Here is an 18,075-nt window from a genome sequence, read left to right as displayed (position 1 = left end):
AGAACAACCAGTGGTGGCCCTCCAGATGATGCTGGACACCCAAATCCCCTCAGCCCAAACAAGTGTGGCCAATGGTTAGGGATGGCGGAAGCTGGAAGCAGCCACATCTGGAAGGCACCAGGTTGGGAGTCTGCCCCCCAGAAGGACTCCACCAAAGCCCTGCTTGCTTCCTTAACCTGTCTTATATCAAGGGGCATATCTGGGGCACTGTTATGGGTAAAAGCAGGAGAATGACCTCATCCACAGGGCTTCGCCTACTGAGAATTTCTGCACAACTGAACTAACATTCACATTCTAGCTATTTTTTTTAAAAAAAGAGCTACTGTATATTCCGATCTCTCTTCATAAGAAATCAAAGCGGCTAAGAACCATAAAATCAACAATTAAAGCAATTGCCATCAAATTAACAAAGCAATAAGCAAAACAACAACAAAAACAGAAAGTAATGGAAACAATCAGATAACAAGACAAAGGGTGCCTCCAGACTGAGTATTTTGCAGGAGGGATTCAAGCACATACTGTAAATTTAGGCTTGCACAAATAAAGTGGATTAAAGTGCTTTGTTGCCGGAGTGTAACAAACCCACTTTTAAAAAGAATTGCTGCGGTTTGGAAAGTGACGGCAAATACAGTGAGAAGGGGGGTTTGAATGAATGGCTAATGGAAAGGCGTGGAAAATGCCCCATAAGCAAGCCAGAATGAAGGCTCATTATCATATAACCCTCCAGCAAACAAATCAGAATGAATGCTCAATAAAAACTGGATGTGGTCACCACTGTATAAGCTTTGTGCAAGCAAATCGGGGTGAATGCTGAATAAACAGATCATCTGGAGGTCATAAGCCCATCAAAGCTACATAAAAGAGGGCAAAAAGCCCCATCATAATGATGAGGGACATAGGTACAGAGGAAGCTGCCTTACGCTGAGTCAGACCATCTAGCTCAGTACTGTCTACACTGACTGGCAGCAGCTCTCCAGGGTCTCAGGCAACCATATCTGGAGACGTCATCAGAGACTGAACCTGGGATGAACCTGCATGCAAAGCAGATACTTTACAACTGAGGGACAGCCCTTCCCAGGAATAAGACGGTGCCTTACACTGAATGAGACCATTGGTCTATGTAGCTTGGTATTATCTACACTGACTGGCAGCAGCTTTCCAGGGTTTCAGGCAGCCCTACCTGGAGATGCCATCAGGGACTGAACCTGGGACCTTCTGCATGCAAAGTCGATGCACTGCCACTGAGCTAACGGCCCTTCCTCTAAGCACCAGACAAATACTAGCATGCTACACATGTTTGACTGCAGGAACTGCATATCGCTTCCCTGTTTATTGCTGCCTCCACTTCCATCCCCTTCCTCTCTTTTCCTACTGTGCTGGAAAACTTCCACAACTTTTCTGTACAACAAACTCTTAAGGCACTTCTCTGAACTGGGCTAGCCCAAAGCACTTTGGTGCCTGTGATGGAAAAACTCAAAATCTGAACTGTTTTAATCATGATTTTAGAATACTTCAAAATACTTTTTTGTGTGTGTTAAATTGTTTGGTTTTCATCTTTGCTCCCCTGGGTTCCTTTGGAAGGGAGGGTGGGATACAAATTCAATCAATCAATCAATCTCAGGTTTCCAAGCTGTGCCTGTGGACCAGCTTCATTCAGGTGGTCCACTACGTGTCTGTGGATTTGTGGTTGAAGATGGGAGGCAGCACATAAGAACCTAAGAAGAGCCTGCTGGATCAGGTCAAAGGGGGCCCATCTAGTCCAGCATCCTGTTCTCACAGTGGTTAACCAGATGCCCCTGGGAGGTCCGCAAGCAGGACCTGACTGCAAGAGCACTCTCCCCTCCTGAGATTTCCAGCAACTGGTATTCACAAGCCTGCTGCCTCTTACCATGGAGGCAGAGCATAGCCTTCGGGGATAGTAGCCATTGATAGCTTTAGCCTCTATGAATTTGTCTAATCCTCTTTTAAAGCCATCCAAGTTGGTGGCCATTTTAATTGTATTTTCTATTGCTTCTTTTATTTCTTTTATTGTATTGGAATATGGCATATAATATGGAATATGATCTGGCACATCTTATTACAATTGCTACAACAGGCAGAAAAATCCTTTAAGTAGTTCACCAAGACCCTCTGTAATTTTCACGTGATCCATTTGAGAAAAAAAGTACTGCTCTGAACAGTACTTCTTTCCTAGGGGTGGATGGATCTGTCAATTTTTGGTTTCTCTCAGTTTCTCATTTTTCCACTCTTAAGTTTAGTTTTCCACATTGGTTTGCATTTTTTAAAAAAGTCCTAATGAAAGTTTGTCAGCATTTTAGTGTGCATTTCTCCCAATGTACACATTTTTGGATGCAATTTTGCCCAATATGCACTTTTTTTTGCAAGCAATGTTCCCTAATACAATACATTTTTGTATGTTATATTCACTAACAGAGGCATACTTTCCCATAATATATGCATTTTTGTACACATTTTGTGGTTGGAGAACTGCATTGCAAAATTCAGAAAAGTGCACTTTCTGAAGGACAATTGCATTTCCCTTCACATATAGTTTTAGGAAGTACAAATTAGGTAGGTTTGCATTAAAATTTGAACTGAATCTCCTCCCCATCCCTCCTCCTCCTGCTAATGTGGCCTAATCCACAGATAAGCTTTCCAGCTCAAAACCCCACTAAAATGAACAGGGGTTTCCTCTTATTTCAGTGATTACAATAGATTGTGCCCTAGTAGGTTGCGACTGATTAGACTGCTGCCCTTAATGGTGTCCCCAAATGGGACAGCTGACTCACTCTGCTTTGCAGCAGGACTCTGTGTGTGTGTGTGTGCTGTTATTTCTCTAGTACTGGTTTGCTTTACACCACCAACAGGGATCTTTAAACATCGATTCTAAGGGTAATAGGTTCCACTGGTAACAGGAATTAAATTGACTTAACACTGACAGACATCTAAGCATTCAGCAGTGATACCGTCATGGATCTTAAGACATGCCTCTTAGTATCTCTGTTGAAAAAAAGCAGACTTCCTTACAAAGGGCAATAAGATGCGGTTCCTACTGAGCCCATATGTTCTGGCTCCTTATTTTCTCTAGAGATGGCCCACACAGTGGTGTAGCTCACCACAGGAAGCTGCCTTATATCACTCTATCAGGACAGACTCTTTATCTGCGTAGCTCATTATTGTCTACTCTGATGAGTCTCAGGGCAGAGGTCCTTCCCATTATCTACAATCTGGCCCTTTTTTACTGGAGATGCTGGGGACTGAACCTGGGGCCTTCCGCATGCAAAGCAGCTGCTCAGCCACTGATCTAGGGTTCTATTGCACCACAGGCCCAGGTTCAATCCTCAGTGGCATCATCTCCTAGTAGGGGGGGAGAGGCTCCCTGCCTGAAGAACCACTGCTAGTCAGTGTAGACAACAGTGGGCTAGAAGGACCAGTATAAGGCAACCTCCTATGTTCCTGTCCCTAAAGGAAAAACAGTAATGTGGCATATTGCCTTATACCAAGTCGGACTATCAGTCTTTCCAGCTTGCTATTGTCTACATTATCAGTAGCAGCTCACCAGGGTTTCAGGCAGGAAATCTTTCCCAGCCCTACTTGGAGATGCCATTGGGGATTAAACCTTAGACCTTCTGCACGCACAGCAGTTGCTCTGACACTGAGCTGTGTCTGCTCCCAGAGCCCAAGAAGCCTCCTAGTTTTGCTGTCTGCTGGAGACGGCAAAAAAACAGGGAGGGAGGTATTGAGGCTGCCATGCACCTGCATGGTCAGCAAACTGCATTTTGTTCAGTGGGTCTCCAGTTATCCAGTCCTGCCAGAGAGTGTGTGCTTGATTGTTTTTAAAGGACACTCCCTCCTCTTCTCAGGATCATGCTCCGCTTTAGTCAGAGGAGGCCATCAGCTGGTGTTGAACTTGGGGAACATGAAACAGGAATTGCACACTGAAATCAGGTGTGTCTGAATGCGCGTGCATTTCCCCCTCCCCCCATCAGTTCTTGTTCAAACCACAGCGTTTACAGCCAGGTGCATATCAGTTCTAATGGAGATGACAAGGATGGAAAAGATTTTTAGGTAAGTAGCTGAACAACATGTTCGTAATGAGTGAAGTAATTTAATAAATGCTGACAATTTGATGTGGAAAATGCATAATCAGCTAGCTCTAGAAGACAGTTGAGTTGTACTTTCCCCCCTTCCTTCCTGCTTCCCTTCCACTCTCTCTCCTCACTTTTTTTAAAAAAACTTTTATTTTTACACAGGGCTGAACATTTATTCTCTGCTGAGCAGGTGATCTGCTCAGCCATAACGTGGGGGGTGGGAAGTAGAGCTGGATATTTATACAGGCACACACATGCTTTCTTCCAGGCGTGCATGCAACGATTCCCAGATAATTGACCCAGTTATGAATATATTCTGCGCACGTCATGGTACAAAGAAAACCTCACTACATCTTGCCTTGTTTCTGGGTAAAATCCAGTGGAATGCCTTGTCAGTGCTTATCCACTTCTACCATGAAGGGCAGCGGAGGAGGGGACAGTGTGTGTATGAGACCATTCAAAATCTGCTCACACAACACAAGGGGCTTCAGAGGCCATATTTTACAAACAAGAAACAAAAACAGGCAATCACTGAGAAGTTTGGCCACCAAAATAAATGTACAGGCAATCAGTGGTTAACAGCTTATTCATTCAGTGATCCCCAAAGTGTGTAATACAGGAACCCTTGATGCCATAGCTCAGTAGCAAACCACATGTTTTACATGCAGAAGGTCCCAGGTTCAATCCCCAACATCTCCAGATTAGAAAAATGCCTCTCTGAAATCCTGGAAGAGCCACTGCTAGTCAGAGCAGGCAGTACTCAGCTAGATGTGCCAATGGCCTGGCTCAGCATAAGGCAGCTTCCTATGTTCCTAAATGATTTGCTAACATCTGAATTGGGGGCTGGATTGTTTGCTTATTTCATCCCTTTTTATCCCAGCCTTCACCCACAGAGTCCAGGGTAGTGTACATGGTACACAAGGCCCCACAAAAGAATTATCTTCATAACAGCCTTTCAAGGTAGGCTAGGTTGAGAGATAATTACATGCCTTCCAAGCTGAGTAGGGGTTGGAACCTGGGTGCTGCTTTTGCCCCAATGTCTGCTTTCTCCAATTTTATTGGGGGTGTGTGTACCGTGAAATGAGCTAAAGGAACCCAGGGTGAACAGTGCGCATCATTTTGTGCTGCTTGGGACAGGGGAGACAAGAAGGGGCAAATTGTGGGGACAGCCAGGGTTTCCTCCCTCCCTCATTTTTCTCTCTCTTTAAAATCAAGTTAAAGAAATGCTGTCCGCACTGCTGTAGGTTTGGAGCCCTGGCTATTTGTCTTCACCTGTTCTCAGAGTGCCCCTAGAAATGATACTAGCATGGGAAAGGCATGGGGGGACGGGACTCTACTGCCGCCATGGTATGGAAAGAGAGAGGGAAAAGGGAGGGGAGAGAGAAGACGCTCCACTGCTGCTGTGCTAAGCCCCTCTCCCAAAACATTTCAGGAGTTGAATCACAGCCCACAAAACTAGGGATGGATGGATCAGTCTATTTCCAGTCCCTGTCAGTTTCACATAAATTAATCCATAAGTCCATTCCATCATGATTCTGCATCCATCTGCTTAAACAATAATAACAAAAAGCTTGCATGCACATTTGCATCTTTGAGTGCAATTTTGTGTTTACTAAGTGCACATTTTTTCTCTGTTTTAAACACATTTCATCATAACTTACACATTTTCATTTAAACCTAAAATATGTAGTTTTTAAAATGCATTTTTAATACTTTTTTTCCAGCCAAGGACTGTATGGCGGAAATCCAGAAATGTGCTCAAGGACAGCCACATTCCGATGCACTTATTAGTCTGGGAATTGTAAATTGGGTCAGTTTCCTTAAAAAAAAAATCCCTACCTGAAAGTGGGCACTGCAACAGCCACATATGGGGTGGTTAATTATGGGCAGCTGTTTTAGCTCAGGCCTACAGTTGCTGGCTCTAGTTTGATATTCTAACCCCAACAGTGCACTGTCTCTCAACTAAATTTAATCCACTCATTTAGTTAGATTAAACAAGTGACTGATTGGGGGGGGGAAGGTACATGAATTATAATCAAAACTCAGTCTCATCTGATGTAGTTGTTCCACTACAGGCACCAATTCATATTGTTACAAATGCTGATGTGGTCATACCTTTTATCTGTCTGTCTGACAGCCCTCCATAGGACTTATTGGGTGGGAAATACTTGGAGTTCTGAATGGAAGAAACCCATCAGAATTTAGGGCTGATGACACAGTTCTACCCAGCTTTTCTTTGGGGGGGGGATGAAACTGTGGTTTGAGATAGGGAGACACAGAATGAACAAAAGAATATAAAAAGAGCCCTGCTGGATCAGACCAAAGGCCCATCTAGTACTGTTCTCACAGTGGCCAACCAGATGACTATGGGAAGCCAGAAAACAGGGCCTAAGCACAAGAGCATTCTCCCCTTCTGCAGTTTCCAGCAAATGATATTCAGAAGCATACTGCTGCTGACCGTGGAGGCAGAACATAGCCATCATGGCTAGTAGCCATTGATAGCCTTATCCTCCATGAATCTGTCTAATCCTTTTTTAAAGAATGGGAGAGAGAATGTCATGGCTCTGCAGTCCAGCAGTAACTAGGACAAAGGGTCACAGGCTATAATGTCATGGGCTAAGGTTCCTGGCTCTGAGTTTGATGCTGGTGATCAGGGGACCACTGAACCAAAGGATGGCAGACAGGAGCCCACTGAATCTGATACCAGAGCACTAGGCCCCACAGAAGTAGTGCAGAACCCTCATAGGCACCTTCCTCAAAGCTCAATGAACCAAGTGTCTTCCATACTACCTTGCAAAGGAGGAAGCACACGAAAGAGGTGCCCATTTTCATGCCAAAGGACTCTAAATCAAGCACCACCTAGGAGAGGTGGTCTGGAGGCAGAGGCTCCAACAGCCTCTGTTCACTTCCAACTGTTGTCCAAGCAAGAGGCTCACTCTCCATGGTGCTGAAACAACTCTCCCACCTTGCTCCATGGGCTTCTCTGCAGGGCCAGAATAGGGCAGTTAAACTGGGAGCTGTGGAGTAAAAGCATCTTGGATTGCAAGGGGTGGCTCTCTCTGGAGATTTGATGTGGGGCAGAGTGTTTGCTGTTTATAGGAGTGCTTAAGCTCTTTGCCTCAACTGATGTTCAGCCTGAATGTGTTTTCAAAAATAATAATACAAAAATCAGAAACGAAATATTGCAGAACGCCATAAGTCTCCAGTGACCTCTCATTCTATACAAAGCCCAGCCTTGGAATTTTGGGGAAGTGGGGAGCATGTGAGGCATTTGTAGGCATTTTATACTGAAAATGTCAGTAAAATTGTTTGGGGAAGGGCCATAGCCCAGTGGTAGAGCACCTGCCTTGCACGCAGAAGGTCCCACGTTCAGTCCCCAGCAACTCTGGGTAGGGCTGGGAATGTCCCCTGTCTGAAAGCCTGGAGAGCCACTGCCAGTCAGTGTAGGCAACACTGAGTAAGATAGACCAGCAGTCTGGTTCGGTATAAGGCAGCTTCCTATGTTCCTTTGTTCCAATGGTGTATACAGGTATCATAATCAGAGACCCAAGACTGACTGCAGCTCTCTACTACCTGCATACTCAGTCAATATCCCAGATTTGTAGCCACTTTGAAAACCCTATGATATGCTATTTTTATGAGCAAACAGAACATTTTGGGATAAGAATACAGGAAGCTGCCTTATCCTGAGTCAGATCATTAGTCCATCTAGCTCAGTATTGTCTACAGTGACAGCGGCTATGTACACACCATACATTTAAAGCATATTGCTTCCTCAAAGAATGCTAGGAATGGTAGTTTACCCCTCACAGAGATACAATTCCCAGCACCCTAAACAAACTATAGTTCCCAGGATTCTTTGGGGGAAGTCATGTCCTTTAAAGGTATGGTGTGCGTACACAGCCTGGCAGCAGTTCTCCAAGGATTCAGACAGGGGACTTTCCCTATCCTACCTGGAGATGCCAGGGATTAGACTTGGGATTTTCTACATGCAAGGCAGATGCTCCACCACTGAGCTATGGCCCTTCCCTAAATGCTAGTGAGGAAGGAAGGAAGAAAGGAGAGTGGATATATGAATATGGCTCAGGGTATTTTACTGCCTGAGGTGAAAAACAAAATAGTACCCCTCTTGCCCAGTTCTGTATACAGAAGCCAACCAGTGGCAGAATAAACTTACTTAGACATTGGTGATGGGACAGCATCCTCCAACATGTCCTAGGGCAGCAAGCTAAGCTAGCTATGCAGGGCAGGCCAGAGCTTTATCCTCCAAACACTTCTCTGCCACCCTGCCCCTCCAGCATCCGCCACCTGAAGCAGTCCCCTCACTCTGCCTAAGAGCCAGGCTGCCCGATGAGGCCTGAGAAACTAATCCAGAGTTTACCATGCTTTAGTTTATCTCAAAGAGCTCTGCATGTTTCAGCATTATGTTTTGGCATTTCCTGAGAAACGTCCACAAGAACCAGATATAGAAAATTATGGGCAACAGATTATTTAACATCCCTGTGGACCTGCAGATCAAATATGATTATTCAGAAGGTTTTGACAGACCTGACAAATCTGTGATTTCTTATGCAGGGGTAGGGAACCTTTTTCAGCTCCAGGGCTGAAAAGGGAACCTTCCAAGGGCCACGTGCCAGTGGTGGTCAGAGGCAGAGGCAAAAGTAGGTGGATCAACAAATATAAATTTTACCTCTTACAGAGTAGGCTAGTTCTACACACACACTCTATCCTCCATCCAGACAAGCAAGAGGCATTATCACAGTTCAAGGACACATTCCAAGCAAGCAAAAACAATTGGGGGGTGAAGTAGAGCAAGTGAGAGGTATGGCCTGGGGAAAGTTCTGAGGACCACATAAGGAGCCCTGGAGGACAGCATTCAGCCCCTGGGCCTGAGGTCCTCCATCCCTGTTCTGAGCCATCCTGTGAAACCCAGGTCACAAGTACAGGACATTTCTTGTAAACCACTTAGAAGTTTTATCACAATCAATCAGTATATACTGTAACATTTGTTGATTAATTAATTAATATAACCAATGGAACGTGTCTCATTGTTTAGGGTGGGGGAAAACAAGGAAATTTGTCTGAGAAGGACAAAAGGTCAATATTCAGTGTGTGTGTTGAGGGGGGGGGCTTTCCTCACACAAATTCTGTTCCTTTTGGTGATGACTGATGCATTAATCTCCAGATCAGCTACGGAGTGGTGAAGGAAGGGGAATGATGAATGTAAAACACAAATAAAAAGAGATTTTTTCCTTGCCTTGTAACTTGCCGCCGCTCTGTGTGTGAGAGTGTATTGCATGGCAACTGCATTCACACTTCTCTATAATAAAAGATCCTAGCAGATGGGCCCACTATTAAAGTCTATCCCCATATTTGCATATTTATTATTCATGCCAAGATGGCACTAACCACACCGGGAAGGAACAGAGCCGATGCAAACACAATTGTTGAGATTAATGAAGAGGAAAAGGGGGGTGTTAACCTAGAATTCCCAAACTATTAGGCTAACGGTCTTTTAAATCAGCAACGAGGCATCACGGTAATTCCCTGCTGTACACACTGGGTTAATTCTGTGCAGAGTCAGGGACTGGAAAGAATCCTTTCAGGGAGAAGAGGGGAATCTGTTCTGGTTGCTGGACCTCAAAAAGGACATTGTAGTACTGGAAAAGATGAGAAAAAGAGCAGCCAAGAGGATCAAGGGGCTAGAGCAAGTCCTGTATGAGGAAAGGTTACAGACACGTTTACCTCCCTCTTCTGCAATACTAGAATCCAATGGGGTCATCCAGTGAAGATGAATGTTGGAAGATTCAGGACGGATGAAAGGAAGTACTTCTTCACCTAGCACATAGTTAAAACTATGGAATTTGCGACCATGTGATGGAGCAATGGCTGCCCACATGGATGGCTTTAAAAGGCTATCAATGGCTACTAGTCATGATGGCTATATATTATGTTCAATATTAGAGGTGGCAAGCCTCTGAAGACCAGTTGCTGGGGAACATGAGTGGGAGAGAGATATTGTACTTGTATCTTGCTTGCATGCTTCCCATAATGGATATCTGGTTGGCCACTGTGGGAACAGGATGCTAGACTAGAGAGGGCTTTGGGGTGACTCAACAGGGTTCTTCTTACGTTCTTATGAGATGGCGAGGCTACAGCAACTGACCAAGGAGCAAGGTAAAACCACAGGTTAGAGAGGCAAGTTGAGGTGAGTTCTAAAATGTAAGATACTAAGCAGGGATCTGGGCAAAAGTCAGATCCAGTAGAACTGTTTCCCACTTGCACCAGTCCATTGGTCACTTCTTGCTTCTCTCCCCTGGATCAGCCCCCATTCCTGAGAGGCAGAAAAAGTGCACATACACACACTTCACTTTTCCAAAAGATCAGTGTAAAAGTCAGTGTTACGATCCCTTCTGAGTACTCTGATTCAGACCAGGAGTGTGAGGCACTTGAGGAAGAGGACTCAGAAGCAGGGGGGAGAGAGATGAGTCCTCCTGGTGACACCCCCTGCTTCTGGATTCACCCAGATTTACAGATGAGGTAATGGTCCCAGAGGCTGCTTCTTCCTCACCTGAGGAAGAGAGGGAACTACCTGTTTGCCTTGTACAGCACCTGGACTATATCCTGCTTTTCCCATGATGCTGAGGTTGCACTGTTAGTCTGCAATAAAAAATGCTCACTTAATTACTTGCAATAAAGTGCACCTGTTGTCTTTTGGGGTGGGAGCCAGGGCAGTCAGATCCAGTTGAATTAATCTCAGCCTTGAAGAGCACATAGAGTTGAAAAAGGAAATGGGAAAGAATGTCACATTTCTAGCTTCCTCTTTCAGCTCCATGTACTTTTCAAGGGAGAAAAATGTAATTGTCCGGCCCCTCATCACCTCATAACAGTGAGGGGTGGCTCACAGGCTTCATGAGTGCCAGGAAAGACCTCACGGATGCCACTGAGCCCATGGTCACCACGTTGGTGACCTCTGCAAGGCCCCTCAGCCCCTGGATGCCTAGTATAGGATAGTGCCCTAAAATAAACAATCAGTACTTTAAAGCCTCATCCCAAATTTGATGCTGTTTTCTTCTCCCACTTGCTCTGCAAACTTCATTTCTTGCATATCTTAGGAATTATTTTAACATTCTCCTTCATGAATTCTACCTCTTGAATATTCTTCCCCATGGATTTTGAATACCAGCAGATAAAATCCCAATACTTATTTCTTCAAAACCACTGCCACAGAGCACTTTGTGACATCAAAATCAGCTCTCCCATCTCCCCTTGGCTGGTAAGATTGAAGGGAATGTTCTAGTAAACACATTTATAGCTCCAAAAATTAAACTAAGGCAATGTCAAGTGCAAAAAGATCTTTAAAAAGAAAATGTTCTCATTTCCTTCCATGCCTCACTTGCATATACGGGGGGGGGGATATTTTAAAATGAATCAAGGGCATCTTCTTAAACTTGGGTAATTTTCACTTTCTTTGGAAGCCTGGACAGTGTTTCCACTGCACTAGTTTCAACTTGCAATCACATTTATTCTTCTGTATCTAATCTGTTAATGACATCAGATCCTTTCTGATTATAATAAATAGCCTAGTGACTTTTCCTGGGTAGGAGGCAGTGGGGAAAACCCCTCTCTGCTTAAATAGGATTGTGGTCAGGACAAGACAAGGACAGGTGCAAGCAGCAGCAGACTATGTTAGATTACAACCAGCAGCGCATGGCATGGTAGGGTTGCACTGCTCACCTCATCTCTGTCCAACAAAGTTGATGCAGCATACCAGAATGGAGAGGGAAGGGGTTCAGTGGCAGTGAGTGTGATGGATGCACTGGGTTGAGCCAATCTGATGCTCCTGCCTGTGTGTTTGCAGACCACATCAACCTTGCCGCAACTGTACCCATCCTCCCCACACCAGTAGGCTACAGCAACTCAGCTGGACAGAGGTCAGGCAAGTGGTGCAGTCCCACCACTCTGTCCTCTGCTTGGTACAACTTCATAGGGACTGTATTAAAAGCTAGGCTGGATTGGGTGTCAGCTTTTAGGGAAGGGTTGGCAACCAACGGCTCAGGGGCCACACGCAGTCCTTAGTCCAATTTCATGTAGGTGGCAAGAAAGGAGGAAATGTGGCAAGGGAAGGGGGAGAAAGAGGGGGGAGAGCATCATTAGGAATTTAAAATTAAACTCGAAACTTTATTTACTACATTTCTATCCCACCTTTCCTCCCAGGAGCTCCAGGTGGCATACAAATATGGTTCTCCCTCTCCTGATTTGATCCTCAGAACAACCCTGGTAATGCTGGGAGACAGTGACTGGCCCCCAAGGGTCAGTGAACTTTATGGCCGAGTGGAGATTGAAAGAAAGAAAGAAAGAAAGAAAGAAAGAAAGAAAGAAAGAAAGAAAGAAAGAAAGAAAGAAAGAAAGAAAGAAAGAAAGAAAGAAAGAAAGAAAGGAAGGAAGGAAGGAAGGAAGGAAGGCAGGAAGGAAGCTGCCACTATCATAATGCCTGGGATAAGGTCTCTACTTAAAAGGCTTGTGGAAAGAGGAAGGTCTTCAGCAGGCACCAAAAAGATAACAGAGATGGTACCTGTCTAATATTTAAGGGGAAGTAATTCCAAAGGGTCGGTTCCACCACACTAAAGACCCAATGCCTACGTTGTGCAGAATGGACCTTCTGATAAGATGGTATCTGCAGGAGGCCCTCACCTGCAGAGCGCAGTGATCGACTGGGTATATAAGGGGTAAGACGATCTTTCAGGTATCCTGGTCCCAAGCTGTGTAGGGCTTTGTACACCAAAGCCAGAACCTTGAACTTGGCCTGGAAGCTAATGGGCAGCCAGTGCAATTCTTTCAGCAGCAGTGACATATTGTCGATATCCTGCTCCAGTGAGCAATTGCGCCGCCGCATTTTGCACAAGCTGCAGCTTCCAGACCAACCTCAAGGGCAGCCCCACATAGAGAATTAGAACTGATATAGGATACAATCCTTTAAATAGCTATGGGTTCAATAAAGTGCTGCTCAGAGTGGACCCATGGAAACGAATGACACTAAGTTAGTCATGTCAATTAACTTCAATGGGTCTACTCTGATTAGGACTAGCACTGAATTCCATCCTATATTGTAGAAGTTTAGGTCTTTAATAAATAGGGAATACTTGCTTTGCTTGTGTTTTCCGAACAAAGCATGGTTATTTCTGCCAGCTGTTGCTGAGCTCGGATTATCACTTGACATTAATTATGAAAAATGATAAAGACATCCAGTGGTGACAAATACTCAAATGGTTTACACGGACTTCCATGGTTTTATGCTTCTGTGGCCTTTTCCTAATTTGAGCTTTTCCCTTGGCCACAGCTGATGGGACATTGCATAATCCGCTACTAACAGCATCAAATTTATTTAGCATGCCAAGCCAATGAAGAAAATTTAATTCAGCTGACGACTTTGGATACAAGTCTTCTCTGGGGTTGATCTAAACTTGCTGAGGTCAATAGAATAACTCTGCTAGCTCGGTGGAAAATTGTGGGAGGAACTGCGCTCACAACAATAGTTTCAAAAGTAACAATGAAAGTTTATTGTGATTGTGCATGGTAGAGTAGAATCTGTTGCTATTTCTGTGTTCCTGTTCTGGAAGAAAAACGGGCAAACTTTTCTTTAAAAAAGATAAATGATGTTGTTTCACAGCCAGATCCTATGCATCTTTTCCGGGAAATAAATTGTAGGGATGTTAGAAGGCATCATTTCCTATTCTGCCCTGTATTTGTTGCATGCAGAACTATTTCTGTTCTGCTGCAGTTCATCTTTTGCTAAAAACTGAGTTATTTATCTCACTGTCCATGTGGTGAAATTAAGTGACTTGTGTATTTTTACATAACTAATTACGTAAATTATATTGTCTTCCATCCCATTCACTTCAATGCAAAGGAAACAAAATGCAAATAAGGGGTAGAATGTAATCGGTTCCATATCATTTGCTGACTGAAAGCTGCAGCAACAACAGTGAATGCTGATCATACTCTCTGGATTGATTTCTGTTGTGGACAAGGGACAAATAAGCAAACATCAGCAATTTCCATCCCCATTTCCTTTTTTGTCAGAATTAGCTGACATTTCTAGTAACTAGTCCTCCTGAGTGTAATAGGAATGGAACCATTTTCAGACAGATTTTTTAAAAATCACAGATTAACACAGAAACTGGATGGAACGGGTTGATAGTTAAACATGCAAATGTTGACATGGACCAGAAGTGGACTGATTCACTCATGCCTACCCTCAATAGCTTCATTTGCATGCAACAATAAAATATGGTTATTATTATGGGAATGAATTTAGGTGAGCTTTGGGCTGACACACTTCCCAACCCTCCCTGAATCTGACATGACTGTGCAGAAGTGACTGGAAGGTTTTCCTTCTATTTTTAATTAACCACAGTTGGCATTATGTCTGAACCCAGATGAACTGCAGTGGTCGGTCAGTCTTAATTACGATTTAGTCAACTTCAAACTGTAGTTAATGAAAGTGGCTTGTTGCAATAGACCATAGTTAAGATTAATCACAGATTAGGATTTGGACATAACACTAAACTTAGTTAATTGAAGATGGAAGCAAAAGCTTCCAACTCATCTTCTCACAGCTGGGCCAGAGGAAGAGAAGGGAGGAGAGGCATGTGTACTTAACAGCATACTCGTGCATCTTAGCCCTGCTATCCCCATGAACGTGTCACATATAACTCTCGACAAGCCACAGAGTAAGATGAAGGAGAAGCCTGTCAGTGATCTGTCAGTGGAAGTAAGAACAAGAACAACCCTGTTGTCATGTGGCTCTGATCAGTGAGCAAGCCTGATTTGGAAGATTTTATAGGTGTAAGGGCCCCCTCTGTATACCGCTTACCATGAAAACCCTATTCGTAGGGTCGCCATAAGTCGGGATCGACTTGAAGGCAGTACATTTATTATTGAAGGGACATATATCACTTGCAGGACTCTAGCCTACTGCTGTTAAGAAAGTTCTTTGCTGTTCTGGTTAGATTCCCTGTAGTTTCCTCCTTCAGCCTGAGGTTGAAGTCTGAATCCCTGCCTGATATCCCTCAGATTCAGGATATAACAGTGAGATGCATCACTGTTTCTGCATATTGTGGGAACTAGTTAGTGAGCAGGACCTCCTGTCTTTTTTAACCTCATAGGCTCCGGCTCCAAAAGAGTTCAACATCATTGTGATCCGAGTCAGTGGTTTTCAAATGTTCCAGGCTCTATACCTACAACTTCCCCTCCTTGCATTCTCGGCTGTATAAAGTGTTTTCACAGTTGTAAATGTGTTAGAACAGCTGCGAAAAGTAGCTGCACTTACTGTTAGGGGAGAGACCGTTAAGGAAGCTATACCTATTCCATCTGAGGCCCATAAGTATTAAGAGATAGTCTACCATGGCCATCCATGCCCTAATCTCCTGGTTAGAGGAAGGTGTTGCTAAGTAGAGCTGCCTTTGAAGACTGTTCAGAAGCTCCAGTTAGTGCAGAATGCAGCAGCCAGAATATTAATCAGTAAAGCTCACCAGATCACATCTCACTACTTTCAGAAGAGCTTAACTGGCTCCTGTTTGCTTCCCAGCCCAGTTTAAAGTATCAGTCCAAACTCTAAATGGCTCTTATATGAAGAAGTGACAATGTATTTATTTATTTATAAACATATTTGTATGCTCCTGTTTCAGAACATCAAACCTTTATTATTAGTTTACAACAAATAAAAAACAATAAAAACTGGAATAAAAATGCAACAAAAACAAGGTCAGCTACTGCAAAGAGACATCTTAACTGCCTGCGTAAGCCTGGTGGAATAGAAAGGTTTTCAGCAGGTGTTTAAAAGTGCCTACCCAAACTGAAAAGGTCATTTGCAAATGCTCTTCTATGAGCACCTCCACCATTAGAAGTGAGGCCAGTTAGGTAGCCTAACTGAAGACCTTCCTTTTTTCAATAAGACTTTTAAGTGGGATTTTAAAAAATCCCAGTCTGTATTAGTATTAGATTTCAAATTGTTTTTATATACGAAATTATTTTATGTAAGTTTTTATTGCTAAATCACTTCAAGGTGTTTTATAGGAAGTGATTCATGAATGGGATTAATTAAATAAATAAGGAGACGTCATTGTTGACAACAGGAAGGGCCTTTTTGGTTGTGGCCCCTAGACTTTGGACATCCCTCCCCCCTGAAGTATGACAGGTGCCAACTTTAGTTGCATTTCAACCCCTGTTAAACACAGGTCATTTAATATTGAACCAAGCATTTGCTGATGTTAGTTTCGAGCTTTCAGCAACATGATTTCTGATTGTTCAACTGTGGATTGATATATTTATGAATTTAATTTGTTGCTTTAATGTTTTTCTGTACACTGCTGTGGAATTTTATAATGAAGGATGATATACAGATATTTTAAACAAGCAAACTACTGATAAAGTTATTTGGCTTTTTTGTCTAATTGCAGTGCCTCTCTTTTTTCCTTCTTTGTCTGCCTTTATAGATGCTCAGTGAGGCAATTGCTTTAAGATTGCATCTGCAAGTTTGCCACACAGACACACACACATTCTTTTCCACATAGACCTACCAGTTAAAGTTACATTCATTTCTCTTGCCTTGTCCTGACTTTTTGTACCCAAATAACAAGGCTTGATATTAACGTAACTGAGGATGCACTCCTTATTCTAAAGCTACTCAGTCATAGAAACCTGATAGTTTTTCACTATGCAGATTCTTTGCTCAAAGTCACTTTCACAAATCTAAACACACACACATAGGAGGAGCCCTGTTGGACCAAGCTAAAGGCCCATCTAGTCTAGCATCCTGTTCTCACAGTGGCCATCCAGATGCCACAGTATGAAGCCCACAAGCAGGACCTGAACACGCACAATAATGCTCTCCCCTTCTGTGGTTTCCAGCAACTGGTATTCAGAGGCATACAGAATCTTGAAGAAAGTCAATGTATAACCTGATCATTCTGTAAGTCAGATAAGGAATGGAGGGAATCCCATTAAGGGGACAAAAACTAAATCAATACTAATAGCAAGTAGTAGGATTTTAAAAGCCTTTCAATGAAGCCAGGCAGAATCTGACTAGTCTAGTCAATGGATACGACCAAAGTGGGAAAGAGGGGTTCATCTTAGGGAGGGGCTCGCAGCTCTCGGTTTCCCTGATTTGGCAGAACACATCCTAGTTAATAAGTTTAAAAGCTCACTTGGTTTGGTGAGGTGGAAGAAACAGCACAAAGGGGCCATGGTAGGGAAGGGGTCAATTGTGTGCCCTTGCCATTTCTTCCTTTTCTCCCTTGTATTTCTTTGATGTACAGTAGCAGTCTAAAAAGCATGTTTTATCACACTTTTCAATAAAAGTGAGATTGAGTGAGTTGGTTGGTTGACATCACACTAAGCCATAGTTTAGCATTACATGCATGAGTCTACTCCCCCTTCCCATCTCCTCCTCCAGTGTGGGTGTGAGGAGGATACTAGAAGGATTTGCTTCCCCTTTCAGCTACATTATGTCTGAACTGGGAGTGTGAATTAGTTTTAACTATGGTTTATCCCATGGGTGGGGAAGCTGTAGCACTCCAACAGCTCTCACCATCCCTAACCATGGTGGTTGGGGCTGATGGCAGATGGAGTCCAGCAACATTTGGAGGGCAACAGGTTTCCCATCCCTAGTTTATCTGACCCAGCCAGGATCATAAACTTTGGTTTGAAGTTGGCTTGTTTAGACAAACCATAGTTAAAACTAACCACAGTCTATCCCAGTTCAGACATCATTTCAAACTGTGTTAGTTGAAAGTGGAAGCACATGCTTCCAAACTCCTCCTTATGGTTAAGCTGAAAGCAGGGAGTGTCATGGCCCCTTCAGAGGACTCGAAGGAAGAGGAAGAGGCAGAGTTGACAAACCCAGGAGAAGGAACTAGTGGAACCCCTGAAGACACAACTCTGGCCCTTCCCCAGCTGGAGAATGTCCAGGACCTGGCTGAAG

General features: G+C 43.7%; 1 protein-coding gene across 7 annotated transcripts in view; it reads right to left on the bottom strand.

The window, feature by feature from the left end:
* The window catches only part of NTNG2 (netrin G2), a 136,396-nt gene that overhangs the window by 88,282 nt on the left and 30,039 nt on the right, over positions 1-18,075 (bottom strand). The gene's annotated exons all lie outside the window — the stretch shown is intronic.

This window comes from Rhineura floridana, chromosome 20 (genome assembly GCF_030035675.1).
Source record: "Rhineura floridana isolate rRhiFlo1 chromosome 20, rRhiFlo1.hap2, whole genome shotgun sequence".
NCBI lineage: Eukaryota > Metazoa > Chordata > Lepidosauria > Squamata > Rhineuridae > Rhineura > Rhineura floridana.
This window is presented reverse-complemented; position numbering and strand designations above follow the sequence as displayed.